General features: G+C 45.4%; 1 long non-coding RNA gene across 1 annotated transcript in view; it reads left to right on the top strand.

Annotated features, from left to right (window-relative positions):
- The window catches only part of LOC124039376, a 653,822-nt gene that overhangs the window by 291,091 nt on the left and 345,408 nt on the right, over window positions 1–17,323 (top strand). The window contains exon 3 of the long non-coding RNA XR_006839558.1: window positions 7,537–7,584. This is a non-coding gene — a long non-coding RNA (uncharacterized LOC124039376). The remainder of the gene's footprint in view (window positions 1–7,536; window positions 7,585–17,323) is intronic.

Genomic DNA, 17,323 nt, shown 5'->3' with positions numbered 1-17,323 from the left:
AGCGTTCGGCAATCAAAGCTGTATCAGAGGCGGCAGAAGGCAGCAGTCAGTGGCTCTGGATGAAGAGGAAAGACCCCAGCTGGGCCCCGAAGTGAGAGGGCCAGGAGGTATGCGGTCAACAATGATTGACTCAGGGAGGAGGACGCCCCTGCCATGCATAGTCCCATGGGATGTTTGCTATCAACAACAAGGCAACTCCTATGACTAATTGGGAATGGGACGCAAGCGTAGGATTGATCACCCTGTCGCTGGCCGCCTTTGAGGAGGGTGTATAGTGTGAAAGGCCGAAACACCCTAGGAACCAAAGGTACACTACTGACGATGCGCTCCCCAAATTTCACCACGCTCACTGTTCATTAACTCTTGGAAGTGCTTGCACAAAGGATAGTAACATCTCATCCTGTGTTCTTGGAATCTGAATATCTGGACTTGTCCAGTGACTGCTGAGAAAGATCAGCTGACAACAGGGGAAAGTCCTTGTGGCGGCACGGAGAGACGGCTGACAGGAGGGAATAGACCCCACTGGGACAGTCATGGGGTAGCTTCCCATTTCTGTAGTTTCCCATGCTTCGCAGTATGTTGGAAACACCCGCTTTAGCTACAGAAAGTCAAAATACGAGAATACCCCTAGAGTCTGCGAGAGCAGGGGCGGAAGATGACTCATCGGCTGACAACATGGTAACGACTGGACTGGAAACGACTACGAGTAATGAGAGCACAGCACAAGAGAACACCACAGCAACTGTCACAAGTTCTGCTGCAACAGTGGGCCATAAACAGATGCAGGTATGTGTCTGTGGTTGGAGGAAAGTTACATCACACCATGGGTTGAGGATCCACCAGGGGAAGAAGGGGTGTTTGGGTAAAGAGAGACAGAGAACTCGCATTGATTACTTTCTGCGAAAGCGATCAAATCAGTCGAATGAAGCACAGCAACTGGACGCAAACCATAGTTTGCAGTGCATCAGTACCACTGTCATGGAGGACGTAAACTCAAGCACCGAAGTAGCAACTGAGGTGGAACCAACAACAGGAGTGGAACTCACCCAGCCTCCCAGACCTGCAGTCGAGAGGAGACTACCAGGGCACAGACCGTATGTGAAGTGGCCTGGCGCCAGTGACAAGAAGTTGTGGGAAACAGTGAATACTGACCTTACCTTGACCCTCGAGAAACTTCGAGGCACAGTGGAGAAGAAGTTGGAGAGGATGGGGGACATCATCTATGAGTACGGGACAGAAAGATTTGGAGTGGAAGAGGCAAAAGGCGGGAGAAAGGTTCCAACCCCACCAGTTTCCAGAAGGCAACAAGAAATCAAGCGCCTCGTTCAAGAAAGGCGGCAGCTTAAGAAACAGTGGAAGAAGGCCTCGGAAGTGGAAAAGGAGGGCATAGAGGCACTTCAAGCTGACATCAAAACCCGGTTGGCATCCCTCCGTAGAGCAGAGAACCTACGGAAACGCAGAAGGAAAAAGAACAAACTAGAACTCGATTCTATAAAGATCCCTTCAAGTTCCTTAAAAGTCTCTTCACAAAAGAAAAAAGTGGAGCTCTAAAAACAACAAAGAAAGACCTAGAGGAGCACCTGAGAATAACAAACGTTGACTCAAAGCGACATGAACATCTGGCCATCCCATCAGATATCCCACCCATTGAACCCCGGAACATCATATTGAGACCAGCCCTCCGACATGGAAAGAGGTGGAAGACACAGTTCGACGGGCAAGAACAGCATCAGGCCCGGGGCCAAATGGAGTCCCGTACAAAGTGTATAAGAACACACCAGACGTCCTGAGGTTCCTCTGGAGGCTTATGAGAACAGCTTGGCAGAAGAAGATAATACCCAAAGTGTGGCGTAGGGCAGGCGGGGTCCTGATCCCTAAGGAGAAGGATGCAGTGAACATCAGCCAATTCCGCCCAATCTCCTTACTGAATGTCGAGGGAAAAATCTTCTTTAGGGTCATTGCCCAGAGGATGGCTGAGTACCTACAAAGGAATACGTACGTCGATGCATCTGTACAGAAGGCAGGAATATCAGGGTTCTCTGGCTGCTTGGAACATTCCAGCATGATCTGGCATCAGATCCAAATGGCCAAGGTGGAGAAAAGGGACCTCCATGTAGTCTTCCTCGACCTCGCCAATGCATTTGGCTCTGTGCCCCATGAACTCCTGTGGTCTGCCTTCAGATTTTTCCACATACCGGACACCATCACAAACCTGGTGAAGTCGTACTTCCAGGATCTGCAGTTCTGCTTCACCACCTCAGAGTTCACCACCTCATGGCAGTGCCTGAATGTAGGTATAATGGCGGGATGTACCATTTCTCCGTTGGCATTCACAATGGCAATGGAGGTTATCATCAGATCCTCAAAATGGGTTGCTGGTGGACAGCGAGTCGACTCTGGTTTCCGCCTCCTCTCCACTCAGAGCCTACATGGACGACATTACAACATTGACCACCACTGTCCCATGCACCAGGAGACTGCTCAGAAAACTTGAGGAGAACATCAGCTGGGCCCGTATGAAGATTAAACCATCCAAGTCACGCAGCATCTCGATTGTGAAGGGAGTACTCTCTGACCTGAAATTCTTCATCGGAGATGACCAAATCCCAACAGTGTCTGAGCAGCCGGTAAAAAGCCTTGGAAGGTGGTATGATGCAAGCCTGAAGGACAAAGACCAGGTGCAACAGCTGCGCAAAGACATCAGTAGTAGCCTACAGTCCATCGACAACACCCAGCTACCTGGAAAGTTAAAGGCCTGGTGTCTGCAGTTTGGACTCCTACCCCGGGTGTTGTGGCCCTTAGCACTGTATGAGGTTCCAATCTCAACAGTGGAGAAGATGGAAAGAGGAGTCACAGGCTACTTAAAGAAGTGGCTTGGAGTTCCACGATGCCTTACCACCATAGGCCTCTATGGAGATGGTGTCCTCAAGCTGCCCCTCACCAGTCTAACAGAGGAATTCAAGTGTGCAAAAACCAGGCTCCAAATGACACTGAATGAATCTCGAGACCCAGTGGTGAGCAACAACGCGCCGACCTTGGCAACTGGGCGCAAATGGAGGCCAGGAAAAGCAGTCCAGGAGGCAACAGCAGCCCTCAGACATGCTGACATTGTGGGTCATGTTCAGCAAGGGAGAGGAGGCCTTGGGCTAACTAGCCGTGCTGCTTGGAGTAAGGCCACTGCACCAGAGCGGCGGAAGATGGTAGTGCAGGAAGTACGCCATCAGGAGGAGGCTGCAAGGTGGGCCAAGGCAGTCTCTCTTGCCAAACAGGGACAGTGGACTCGATGGGACAGTGTGGAGAAGAGGAAGATCAGCTGGAAGGATCTGTGGGCCATGGAAGCGAGGCGGTTGAGCTTTTCCATCAGAGCAACATATGACGTCCTTCCAACACCAGTTAATCTTCACCAATGGTATGGTGAAGATCCGGACTGTGCCCTCTGTTCCATGCCAGCCAACCTCAGGCACATTCTCACAGGCTGTAAAACAAGCCTCGCCCAAGGACGCTACACTTGGCGTCACAACCAAGTCCTTAAAAACCTTGCGTCCGCCCTGGAGGACAAGCGAGCTGCCACCAACTCCCTACCACCCACAGCAGCATCACACTCCTTACGGACAAACTTTGTCCGCGAAGGGGCTAAACCACCGAAGAGCGGCTCTACACCATTAGAGCGAGACCAGCTGCGCTTGGCCCGCGACTGGAAAATGCTAGCTGACATTGGCCGGCAACTTGTGTTTCCTCCGGAGATCGCAACCACCACCCTAAGACCTGACATGGTGCTCTGGTCCCGTTCACTCAATAAGGTCTTCATCATTGAGCTCACAGTACCCTGGGAAAACTCAGTAGATGAGGCTTATGAGCGAAAACATCTGCGCTATGCTGATCTAGCTGCCGAAGCACGGCATCATGGCTGGAACACAGAAGTCCGACCAGTGGAGGTGGGCTGCAGAGGTTTTGTGGCAACATCTACAACCAGACTGCTTAGAGACCTGGGAATTAAGGGCCAGAGCCAGCGTTCGGCAATCAAAGCTGTATCAGAGGCGGCAGAAGGCAGCAGTCAGTGGCTCTGGATGAAGAGGAAAGACCCCAGCTGGGCCCCGAAGTGAGAGGGCCAGGAGGTATGCGGTCAACAATGATTGACTCAGGGAGGAGGACGCCCCTGCCATGCATAGTCCCATGGGATGTTTGCTATCAACAACAAGGCAACTCCTATGACTAATTGGGAATGGGACGCAAGCGTAGGATTGATCACCCTGTCGCTGGCCGCCTTTGAGGAGGGTGTATAGTGTGAAAGGCCGAAACACCCTAGGAACCAAAGGTACACTACTGACGATGCGCTCCCCAAATTTCACCACGCTCACTGTTCATTAACTCTTGGAAGTGCTTGCACAAAGGATAGTAACATCTCATCCTGTGTTCTTGGAATCTATCTAGCCAGCAAGTCAGATTTCTAAAATGTTTTACGGCGAAAACATAGCACATATTTATGTCAAACCACCACCGCAGACATAGCTCATTAGCATAGCCAAGTAGTAAAAAATATGCAATCAACAAACGCAGGATTAAAAAAAATCATTTCACTAACCTTTTGAAATCTTCATCAGATGACAGTAATATAACATGTTACACAGTACATTCATTTTTTTTCAATAATATGCTATATATATCCATAAATCTCTGTTTACAATTACGCATCGTTCAAAAAATGCTACTAAAATGTCCTGAGAAATTAAATAGCTCCGGCAGATAACGTCAGCTAACAAGGAATACACATCATAAACTTTGACTAAATATGCATGTTTTACATATGTATAGCAAGATACACTTCTTCTAAATGCAATTGCTGTGTTACATTTAATTTTAACGTTACATTTTGCGTTCACTAGACTATAATATGGAGTCGGCGCTCCCACAGTAGCATAATGACTCCTCTTGTCATGTTTTGTCTTAGATTGTCTTGTCATTATGCTTTCCCTTCTGTTCGTTTCCCCCTGCTGGTCTTATTAGGTTCGTTCCCTTTTTCTATCCCTCTCTCTCCCCCTCCCTCTCTCTCCTCTCTCTATCGTTCCGTTCCTGCTCCCAGCTGTTCCTATTCCCCTAATCATCATTTAGTCTTCCCACACCTGTTCCTTATCTTTTCCCCTGATTAGAGTCCCTATTTCTTCCCTTGTTTTCCGTTCCTGTCCTGTCGGATCCTTATCTATTGTTCACCGTGCTGTGTCTATGTATTGCCCTGTCGTGTCGTGTTTCCCTCAGATGCTGCGTGGTGAGCAGGTGTCTGAGTCTGCTACGTTCAAGTGCCTTCCCGAGGCAACCTGCAGTTCTTGATCAAGTCTCCTGTCTGTTCTCGTCATTACGAGTAGTATTATGCCTTTTGTTTGTAAAGTAACTTTACTGGATTAAATACTCTGTTTTCGCCAAGTCGCTTTTGGGTCCTCATTCACCTGCATAACACCTCTATCTTGGAGTCGACAGAAACCCAAAATTAATACATTAAATATTCCCTTACCTTTGTTGTTCTTGCATCAAACGACTTGGAAGGGATTATACTTACCAAACCAGCGTTTAGTTTTCAAGTCTGCGTCTTTCGGTTCTCAAAATACCCACATTTCGGTCGAAATGTACGCAAAATTGAAGTGGGTGCGCACCAAAACGTTGAAATTATATATTATATGTCGAGTTAACTTGTCAAACTAACTTCATAATCAAGCTTTAACATGTTATAAAGGTGTACAGCAATTTCGAGAACAAACAGAAACACAGGCACCGTTCAATCGATCTTGGAAGAAAGAGAGGACTTGACCACTGCGCACAGAAAAGTGACAGGTGTTTTTGAGTGACTGGGAGCTTACCGCGTGCTCAAACTCTCGCGAGCGGGCGATTCTCACAATGACAAGCCCCATTGAAAGCTGAGATCACGCTGAACACGTGGAGACTGTTCCTGGAGCTGTAACTGTTTGGGGAGGGTGTTTGCGATGAAGTCAAAGGTGACAAAACTTTTCAGATGAGAAGAGATAGTTTGGGAGAATGCATATTTTGAGAGTTCTGCTTTACATAGAGACACAATTTAAACGGTTTTAAAAGCTTTAGAGGGTTTTCTATTCAATACTATTTTTTATTTGCATATATTAGCAACTTTTGACAAAAAATAATTATGTTTACTATGGGCACGCAATTACTCCAGCGGGGGCAGTAGACAGCCCTATCCCTAAAAGGTTAAAATAACGATGGACTGTCGTTTCACTTTGCTTATTGAGCTGTTCTTGTCATAATATGGACTTGATCTTTTGACAAATAGGGCTATCTTCTGTATACCACCCCTACATTTACATTTACATTTAAGTCATTTAGCAGACGCTCTTATCCAGAGCGACTTACAAAACCATCTCACAACACAACTGATTGTGAAGGAAATAAATTCCATAAATCAAATTTGAATAGGGCACGCCTGTTAATTGAAATTCATTCCAAGTGATAACCTCACAACACTGGTTGAGAGAATGTCAACAGTGTGCAAAGCTGTCATCAAGTCATAGGATGGCTACTTAGAAGAATCAAAAATAGAAAATATATTTGATTTGCTTAACACTTTTTTTGGTTACTACATGATTCCGTATGTATTATTTCATAGTTGTGATGTCTTCATTATTATTCTACAATGTAGGAAATAGTCAAAACAAAGAAAAACCCTGGAATGAGTAGTGGTACTGTATATACTGTATATCAATGGATATGTGTGTGGGTATGGTTGTGTGTGTGTGTGCGATTGCGTGTGTACGCGGATGTGTGTGTTTGTGTGTGTACGTACTTGAGTGGATGTGTGCGTTGGTCAAAATAACAAAGAAAGAAGGACGGAAGGAGAGAAAAGGGGGTTGTCTGATGCTCACTGGTTGTCAGCAAAAGGCGATAAAGTAGAGCTGTGACCTTTGATCCCTGGCCAAACGTGGACAAACTACATCTGGGACTAAGCCTTTTGCAAATAGACAGTTTGCAGTTGGTTTGTTTTGTGGTTGCTGTTCAGGGCTCCGTGTGTTTACATAGCGAGACATATTGCGTTAGCCTCACTCTCTGAGAGTTGTTGTTGCATCCCTAATGTTTTTTATAGTCTGTTTTCTGTCCTCTCATGACATGCCAATGAGACTTTCAAGACACATCCAACATCTGTAGGGGTCACGTCCACATGGAACAATATACATGCAGTAAACTCCAACTCCCATGATATATGGAACAGAGAGCAAAGCCTCGTGGGAAGTGTAGTTTGTTTAGTGGAATGAAATGTGTATGTTTTCTCATGGTCTCACCTGGCTGGATGGCTGGCTGGCTGGCCTGCTGGCTGGTTGACTGGCTGGCTGGCTGGTTCACTGGCTGGCTGGCTGGCGGGCTGGTTAAACAGATGCTTATGCACATCTTCAGATATGGATGGAAGTGGGTGACTTGGCGGCCCCCTCTCCCCTCCCCCATAATACCGGACCTTTGATCTCTTCCTTCTCTTTAGTTTCTTATCACCCTGGTTTTCTGTTTCTCTTTGTGTGTCTGCAGGTTCACACGAGTAAAGATCTACAACAGCCTTCTGACTTCAACCTCACTGTGAGTACTCCACCTCTCCTCTTTACTCTCACTGTGAGTACTCCACCTCTCCTCTTTACTCTCACTGTGAGTACTCCACCTCTCCTCTTTACTCTCACTGTGAGTACTCCACCTCTCCTCTTTACTCTCACTGTGAGTACTCCACCTCTCCTCTTTACTCTCACTGTGAGTACTCCATCTCTCCTCTTCACTCTCACTGTGAGTACTCCACCTCTCCTCTTCACTCTCACTGTGAGTACTCCATCTCTCCTCTTCACTCTCACTGTGAGTACTCCATCTCTCCTCTTTACTCTCACTGTGAGTACTCCACCTCTCCTCTTTACTCTCACTGTGAGTACTCCACCTCTCCTCTTTACTCTCACTGTGAGTACTCCACCTCTCCTCTTCACTCTCACTGTGAGTACTCCACCTCTCCTCTTCACTCTCACTGTGAGTACTCCACCTCTCCTCTTTACTCTCACTGTGAGTATTCCACCTCTCCTCTTTACTCTCACTGTGAGTATTCCACCTCTCCTCTTTACTCACACTGTGAGTACTCCACCTCTCCTCTTTACTCTCACTGTGAGTACTCCACCTCTCCTCTTCACTCTCACTGTGAGTACTCCACCTCTCCTCTTTACTCTCACTGTGAGTATTCCACCTCTCCTCTTTACTCTCACTGTGAGTACTCCACCTCTCCTCTTTACTCTCACTGTGAGTATTCCACCTCTCCTCTTTACTCTCACTGTGAGTACTCCACCTGTCCTCTTCACTCTCACTGTGAGTACTCCACCTCTCCTCTTTACTCTCACTGTGAGTATTCCACCTCTCCTCTTTACTCTCACTGTGAGTATTCCACCTCTCCTCTTTACTCACACTGTAAGTACTCCATCATGGCTATGTGTTTTTTTATCCACTGTGGGTGTTCTGAATTCACACTCCAATGTATGAGAGGGTGTAACCAAAGAGGCAGCGGTGGCATTACTGTTGTGTCATTTTGAGTGAACGGTGTCACTCACTTTGAAGGCTGGGAGTTTGGGAGTTTGCTACCTGAATGACTGTTGTAACTTAGTATCCCCAAAACACTTTGCGATTTTTTTTTTGCTTTTGTAAGGAAACGTTACATTGCAGCTTTATTAACTGTGGCTGTTGCTACATTGCGTTTGAATTGTTGGAGCTCGTTTGTCGTAATCACTAGCCACGTTCTAGAAGAACAGAACATTCAACTTAATGGTTGAGTGGAATTCTGAGAATCTGAGTGTTCTTAGCGATGCCAATATTCCAGATTTCTTGTGTATTCCATTTTAGAACTTAGTGTCAAAAGAAATCATGCTACTGAGTTGCCGGTCTCGAATTTCAAACAGTTCTCCAAGTCATTTATTCTTTCAACATGTTTTTGATGCTCTGTTTTATTATTTTCTTCACCTTGAAAACGAATATGTTCCCCCATCAGATTTAGCCTACCCTCAGGGTAGAACACAGAAATGAACACATTTATAATCAGTTTTGAATCTCTGAGGAGTGTGTGTGTGTGTGTGTGTAGTGTGTGTGGTGTGTAGTGTGTTCTTTGTGTGCTGTGTAGTGTGTGTAGTGTATGGGTCCACCCAGTGTTCCTCTCTTTCTGTCCAATTGAAACACACAAATCACTAAAAAGGTTTTCTCTCAGGTTACCTGTACTGCTGGGCAAAGGCCAAAATGTACTATTAGGTTTTAAGCATTCAATACAATTGCATTGTATCAGCCACTAAGAGGCATTTAGAGTTATTGAGAGTCCATCTGACATAATGTGGGCTACTGGGAGGGTACACAAAGGTCTGTCAGAGCAAGACACTTAACCCTAACAGGATGAAAGAGACAGACAGATAGAAACAGACAGAGACAGGGATGGAGACAGACAGACGGACGGACAGACGGACGACGGACGGACTGACAGACAGAAGGGGAGAAAAGGTGCTTCGATCATTTGATCAACTTCTCCGGGCTCTGACTAAGACCAGTCATGCGGTTAGACATGGCTTGAGTTCCAAATGGCAGCCTATTCCCTGTATAGTACACTACTTTTATGGTCCTAGTCAACAGTAGTTGAGACATAAAGAGACATAGCGGACACACACACACACACACACACACACACACACACACACACACACACACACACACACACACACACACACACACACACACACACACACACACACACACACACACACACACACACACACACACACACACACACCCCAACCACATCGCCAAACATACCCTCGTAAAACTGACTATCCTACCGATCCTCGACTTCGGAGATGTCATTTACAAAATAGCTTCCAATACTACTCAGCAAACTGGATGCAGTCTATCATAGTGCCATACATTTTGTCACCAAAGCCCCATATACTACCCACCACTGTATGCTCTAGTCGGCTGGCCCTCGCTACATACTCGTCAGGTCATCTATATGTCTTTGCTAGGTTAAGCTCTGCGTTATCTCAGCTCACCGGTCCCGATAACAACACTCCTCTCAACACACCCATAGCACACGCTCCAGCAGGTACAGTATATCTCACTGGTCATCCCCAAAGCTAACACCCACTTTGTCCGCCTTTCCTTACAGTTCTCTGCTGCAAATGACAGGAATCAACTGCAAAAATCGCTGAAGCTGGAGACTCATATTTCCCTCACTAACTTAAAACATCAGCTATCTGAGCAGCTAACCGATCGCTGCAGCTGAACGTAGGCCATCTGTAAATAGCCCATCCAATCTACCTACCTCATCCCCATACTGTTTATATTTATTTACTTTTCTGCTCTTTTGCACACCAGTATCACTATTTGCACATCATCTTCTGCTCATCTATCACTCCAGTGTTAATTTGATCAATTGTAATTACTTCTCTACTATGGCCTATTTATTGCCTTACCTCCTCACTCCATTTGCACACACTGTATACAGACTTTTTTTTCTATTGTGTTATTGACTGAACGCTTGTTTATTCCATGTGTAACTCTGTGTTGTTGTTTGTGTCGCACTGCTTTCCTTTATCTTGGCCAGGTCACAGTTGTAAATGAGAACTTGTTCTCAACTAGCCTACCTGGTTAAATAAAGGTGTTCTCAACTAGCCTACCTGGTTAAATAAAGGTGTTCTCAACTAGCCTACCTGGTTAAATAAAGGTGTTCTCAACTAGCCTACCTGGTTAAATAAAGGTGTTCTCAACTAGCCTACCTGGTTAAATAAAGGTGTTCTCAACTAGCCTACCTGGTTAAATAAAGGTGTTCTCAACTAGCCTACCTGGTTAAATAAAGGTGTTCTCAACTAGCCTACCTGGTTAGATAAAGGTGTTCTCAACTAGCCTACCTGGTTAAATAAAGGTGTTCTCAACTAGCCTACCTGGTTAAATAAAGGTGTTCTCAACTAGCCTACCTGGTTAAATAAAGGTGTTCTCAACTAGCCTACCTGGTTAAATAAAGGTGTTCTCAACTAGCCTACCTGGTTAAATAAAGGTGTTCTCAACTAGCCTACCTGGTTAAATAAAGGTGTTCTCAACTAGCCTACCTGGTTAAATAAAGGTGTTCTCAACTAGCCTACCTGGTTAAATAAAGGTGTTCTCAAATAGCCTACCTGGTTAAATAAAGGTGTTCTCAACTAGCCTACCTGGTTAAATAAAGGTGTTCTCAACTAGTCTACCTGGTTAAATAAAGGTGTTCTCAACTAGCCTACCTGGTTAAATAAATGTGTTCTCAACTAGCCTACCTGGTTAAATAAAGGTGTTCTCAACTAGCCTACCTGGTTAAATAAAGGTGTTCTCAACTAGCCTACCTGGTTAAATAAAGGTGTTCTCAACTAGCCTACATGGTTAAATAAAGGTGTTCTCAACTAGCCTACCTGGTTAAATAAAGGTGTTCTCAACTAGCCTACCTGGTTAAATAAAGGTGTTCTCAACTAGCCTACCTGGTTAAATAAAGGTGTTCTCAACTAGCCTACCTGGTTAAATAAAGGTGAAATTACCATATGATACATAGCTGGAGACATATTTTCTTTCACAAGAAAACAGCCATTTTAGAACTAAGTGTTGTTCCCAAATGCATCAGTTTTGCTGATGTGTGTTTGTGAGGACATCAAATGTTAATGTTAACGTCATTCCTATTAATGTTAATGTTAACGTCATCCCTGTTAATGTTAATGTCATCCCTGTTAATGACATCAAAGCCAACCTTCCCTGTTAATGTTAATGTTAACGTCATCCCTGTTAATGTTAATGTCATCCCTGTTAATGTTCATGTCATCCCTGTTAATGTTAATGTCATCCCTGTTAATGTTCATGTTAACGTCATCCCTGTTAATGTTAATGCTAATGTCATCCCTGTTAACGTTAATGTCATCCCTGTTAATGTCATCCCTGTTAATGTTAATGTCATCCCTGTTAATGTTAATGTCATCCCTGTTAATGTCATCCCTTTTAATGTTAATGTCATCCCTGTTAATGTTAATGTCATCCCTGTTAATGTTAATGTCATCCCTGTTAATGTTAATGTCATCCCTGTTAATGTCATCCCTGTTAATGTTAATGCCATCCCTGTTAATGTTAATGTCATCCCTGTTAATGTTAATGTTAATGTCATCCCTGTTAATGTTAATGTCATCCCTGTTAATGTCATCCCTGTTAATGTTAATGTCATCCCTGTTAATGTTAATGTCATCCCTGTTAATGTTAATGTCATCCCTGTTAATGTTAATGTCATCCCTGTTAATGTTAATGTCATCCCTGTTAATGTCATCCCTGTTAATGTTAATGTCATCCCTGTTAATGTTAATGTCATCCCTGTTAATGTTAATGTCATCCCTGTTAATGTTAATGTCATCCCTGTTAATGTTAATGCCATCCCTGTTAATGTTAATGTCATCCCTGTTAATGTTAATGTCATCCCTGTTAACGTCATCCCTGTTAATGTTAATGTTAATGTCATCCCTGTTAATGTTAATGTCATCCCTGTTAATGTCATCCCTGTTAATGTTAATGTCATCCCTGTTAATGTTAATGTCATCCCTGTTAATGTTAATGTTATCCATGTTAATGTTAATGTCATCCCTGTTAATGTCATCCCTGTTAATGGTAATGTTAATGTCATCCCTGTTAATGTTAATGTCATCCCTGTTAATGTTAATGTTAATGTTAATGTTAATGTTAATGTCATCCCTGTTAATGTTAATGTTAATGTCATCCCTGTTAATGTCATCCCTGTTAATGTTAATGTCATCCCTGTTAATGTTAATGCCATCCCTGTTAATGTTTATGTCATCCCTGTTAATGTTTATGTCATCCCTGTTAATGTCATCCCTGTTAATGTTAATGTTAATGTCATCCCTGTTATTGTTAATGCCATCCCTGTTAATGTTAATGTCATCCCTGTTATTGTTAATGACATCCCTGTTAATGTTAATGTCATCCCTGTTAATGTTAATGTCATCCCTGTTATTGTTAATGACATCCCTGTTAATGTTAATGTCATCCCTGTTAATGTTAATGTCATCCCTGTTAATGTTAATGTCATCCCTGTTAATGTTAATGTCATCCCTGTTATTGTTAATGCCATCCCTGTTAATGTTAATGTCATCCCTGTTATTGTTAATGTCATCCCTGTTAATGTTAATGTCATCCCTGTTAATGTTAATGACATCCCTGTTAATGTTAATGTCATCCCTGTTAATGTTAATGCCATCCCTGTTAATGTTAATGTTTAAAGGTGTGAGAAAGGCTTAAAAAAAAAAAACTTTATCTTGCTGGATATCAGTCAGCATGTGGAACATTCAGGGCCTAAACTCATCAACCTATCAGTCAGCATGTGGAACATTCAGGGCCTAAACTCATCAACCTATCAGTTAGCATGTGGAACATTCAGGGCCTAAACTCATCAACCTATCAGTCAGCATGTGGAACATTCAGGGACTAAACTCACCAACCTATCAGTCAGCATGTGGAACATTCGGGGCCTAAACCTGAACCTGCAACTTTTAGAATCAGAGGGAGACACTTATACCCATCTTCTATCCACATACCCAATGTCCAAGCAAAATGGAGACGCACTGACATCGCTCCGTGTTGCCCCCTAGTGGCCAGTTTCCACATCATCTCCTGACGTCTTCAGACATGAATGGACGTCGAATACTGACTTGTACCATGGGTGACAAGGCTGGATTTCACATGTGCAAAACAGTTGGAAATGTCACATGTGAAATTGTGGTTTTTCCGTAAGGGCGGTGTGTGTGTGTGTGTGTGTGTGTGTGTGTGTGTGTGTGTGTGTGTGTGTGTGTGTGTGTGTGTGTGTGTGTGTGTGTGTGTGTGTGTGTGTGTGTGTGTGTGTGTGTGTGTGTGTGTGGCGTCTCCATCTTACAGTGCCGTTGGGACAATAGGGTGACAGGGACAAACATACACTCTCTCACACACACATACACACACACACACCTACACACACACACACATACATACAGATACACACAATCACTAAACTACTATTCTTTCTCTCAAAAACACACACGGTCTACGTGTGTATCCTGGCCACTATCAATGTCACGGTCTCTGTGCAGCCTGTGTCCCCTGTTATCAGAGAAGGTTAGAGACACTATCACCCCAGTGACAGAGACAGCAGACGTTTAACGCACATAAGAACTGATGAACGGACGAACGAACGCACACACACACACACACACACACACACACACACACACACACACACACACACACACACACACACACACACACACACACACACACACACACACACACACACACACACACACACACACACACACACACACACTGCCTCTACACTTCAAAATGAGTCAGACCACTGTCTCTACAGGGAATAATAAACCTCTCCTCTCCATGGGAATTTGGTGCTGCAGAATCAATTTGCTGTTGGTAGGGCCGTTGTGCGGAGGGTACATGTGTATGCTTGTGTGTGTGTGTGCATGCGTGCGCGCGCGCGTGTGTGTGTATTGCTCTGCCAGCGATATTATCTGTGCTGTATTTCTTCCTAGGTCAGAGTAGACACACAGACAAGGTCAGGACTACTGCTGATGGAGAGCTTCCTGTGTCTACACTGAGACACAATCACCCATCCAGCCAGCAGAGAGAGAGAGGGAGGGAGAGGGGAGAGTTCTCTCTGTCTACACTGAGACACAATCACCCATCCAGCCAGCAGAGAGAGAGAGAGGGAGGGAGGGAGGGGGAGAGCTCTCTATGTCTACACTGAGACACAATCACCCATCCAGCCAGCAGAGAGAGAGAGAGGGAGGGAGGGAGGGGGAGAGCTCTCTATGTCTACACTGAGACACAATCACCCATCCAGGCAGCAGAGAGAGAGAGAGAGAGGGAGAGAGAGAGAGAGGGAGGGAGAGGGGAGAGCTCTCTCTGTCTACACTGAGACACAATCACCCATCCAGGCAGCAGAGAGAGAGAGGGAGGGAGAGGGGAGGTGACAGAAAGAGAAGAGTGAGAGAATGAGGTGACACTAAGAGAAGAGGGAGAGAATGAGGTGACAGAGAAGGAGAGAATGAGGTGACAGAAAGAGAAGAGGGAGAGAATGAGGTGACAGAAAGAGAGGGAGAGAATGAGGTGATAGAAAATAAAAGAGTGAGAGAAGAAAAATATTTAAAGACATGAGAGCAAAGCCAGCGCTGCATGTTTCATATTCGTTTCGTTGATTTCCATTTCCTCCTCTCACCTCTCTCTCCTCCACCTCTCTCTCCTCCACCTCTCTCTCCTCAACACCTCTCTCCTCAACCCCTCTCTCCTCAACACCTGTCTCCTCAACACCTCTCTCCTCACCTCTCTCTCCTCAACCCCTCTCTCCTCACCACCTGTCTCCTCAACACCTCTCTCCTCACCACCTGTCTCCTCAACACCTCTCTCCTCACCTCTCTCTCCTCAACCCCTCTCTCCTCACCACCTGTCTCCTCACCCCTCTCTCCTCACCCCTCTCTCCTCACCACCTGTCTCCTCACCACCTCTCTCCTCACCCCTCTCTCCTCACCACCTCTCTCCTCACCACCTCTCTCCTCACCACCACTCTCCTCACCACCACTCTCCTCACCACCTCTCTCCTCACCATCTCTCTCCTCAACACCTCTCTCCTCACCCCTCTCTCCTCACCATCTCTCCCCTCAACACCTCTCTCCTCAACACCTCTCTCCTCACCCCTCTCTCCTCACCATCTCTCCCCTCAACACCTCTCTCCTCAACACCTTCTCTCCTCAACCCCTCTCTCCTCACCACCTCTCTCCTCACCACCACTCTCCTCACCACCTCTCTCCTCACCATCTCTCTCCTCAACATCTCTCTCCTCAACATCTCTCTCCTCACCACCACTCTCCTCACCATCTCTCTCCTCAACATCTCTCTCCTCAACACCTCTCTCCTCACCCCTCTCTCCTCACCATCTCTCCCCTCAACACCTCTCTCCTCAACACCTCTCTCCCCACCACCTCTCTCCTCAGGGAACCTGTCTGTCTGTCTGTCTGGACTCATCTCTATTCTCATTTCTACACATCTACCCTACCTGCCTGTCTGTCTGTCTGTCTGTCTGTCTGTCTGTCTGTCTGTCTGTCTGTCTGTCTGTCTGTCTGTCTGTCTGTCTGTCTGTCTGTCTGTCTGTCTGTCTGTCTGTCTGTCTGTCTGTCTGTCTGTCTGTCTGTCTGTCTGTCTGTCTGTCTGTCTGTCTGTCTGTCTGTCTGTCTGTCTGTCTGTCTGTGTCTACTCCTCTCTCTCTCACTCTGTCTACCTCTCTCTCTCTCTATCTCTCTCTCTCTCTCTCTCTCTCTCTCTCTCTCTCTCTCTCTCTCTCTCTCTCTCTCTCTCTCTCTGTCTCTCTGACTCGCTCTGTCTCTCCTTCTCTCTCTCTTTCTCTATATCTCTCTCTCTCTCCTCTCTTAAAAAGTGCATGGAGGCTTTCATAGCAGACGCTGCAATGACACACAGAGACTGCTGAAATCTGTCTCTTTGCCAGCAGTAGATTCCTTGGTTTGGAGGGAGGAAGATGAAAACACATTTGGCTGAAGAAAGAGAAGATGTGAGGCAATCTGCTCAAGGGACATAATAAAAGAGAGACATAGAGACAGAGCGAGAGAGAGAGAGAGAGAGAGAGAGATAGACAGAGAGAGAGATGAACAGACAGACAGACAGACAGACAGACAGACAGACAGACAGACAGACAGACAGACAGACAGACAGACAGACAGACAGACAGACAGACAGACAGACAGACAGACAGACAGACAGACAGACAGACAGACAGACAGACAGACAGACAGACAGACAGACAGACAGACAGACAGACAGACAGACAGACAGACAGACAGACAGACAGACAGACAGACAAATCAGCATATCCTCTGTGTACAACATAGAACACCAAATAATGCATGCAGGGCAGAATTAGGCCGATACCCACTAATTATCAAAATCCAGAATTTTTTTATTCCACAACCACCTAAAAGGAAGCGATTCCCAAACCTTCCATAACAAAAACATCACCTACAGAGAGATGAACCTGGAGACGAGTCCCCTAAGCAAGATGGTCCTGGGGCTCTGTTCACAAACACAAACACACTCCACAGAGCCCCAGGACACAATTAGACCCAACCAAATCATGACACATTGGAAAGAGTTAACAAAAAACAGAGCAAACTAGAATGCTATTTGGCCCTAAAACAGAGAGTACACAGTGTCAGAATACCTGACCACTGTGACTGACCCAAACTTAAAGAAA

Source organism: Oncorhynchus gorbuscha, linkage group LG07 (genome assembly GCF_021184085.1).
Source record: "Oncorhynchus gorbuscha isolate QuinsamMale2020 ecotype Even-year linkage group LG07, OgorEven_v1.0, whole genome shotgun sequence".
NCBI classification, from domain to species: Eukaryota; Metazoa; Chordata; class Actinopteri; order Salmoniformes; family Salmonidae; genus Oncorhynchus; species Oncorhynchus gorbuscha.
Note: the sequence above shows the minus strand (reverse complement) of the source record. Positions and strands in the feature narration are given on the sequence as shown.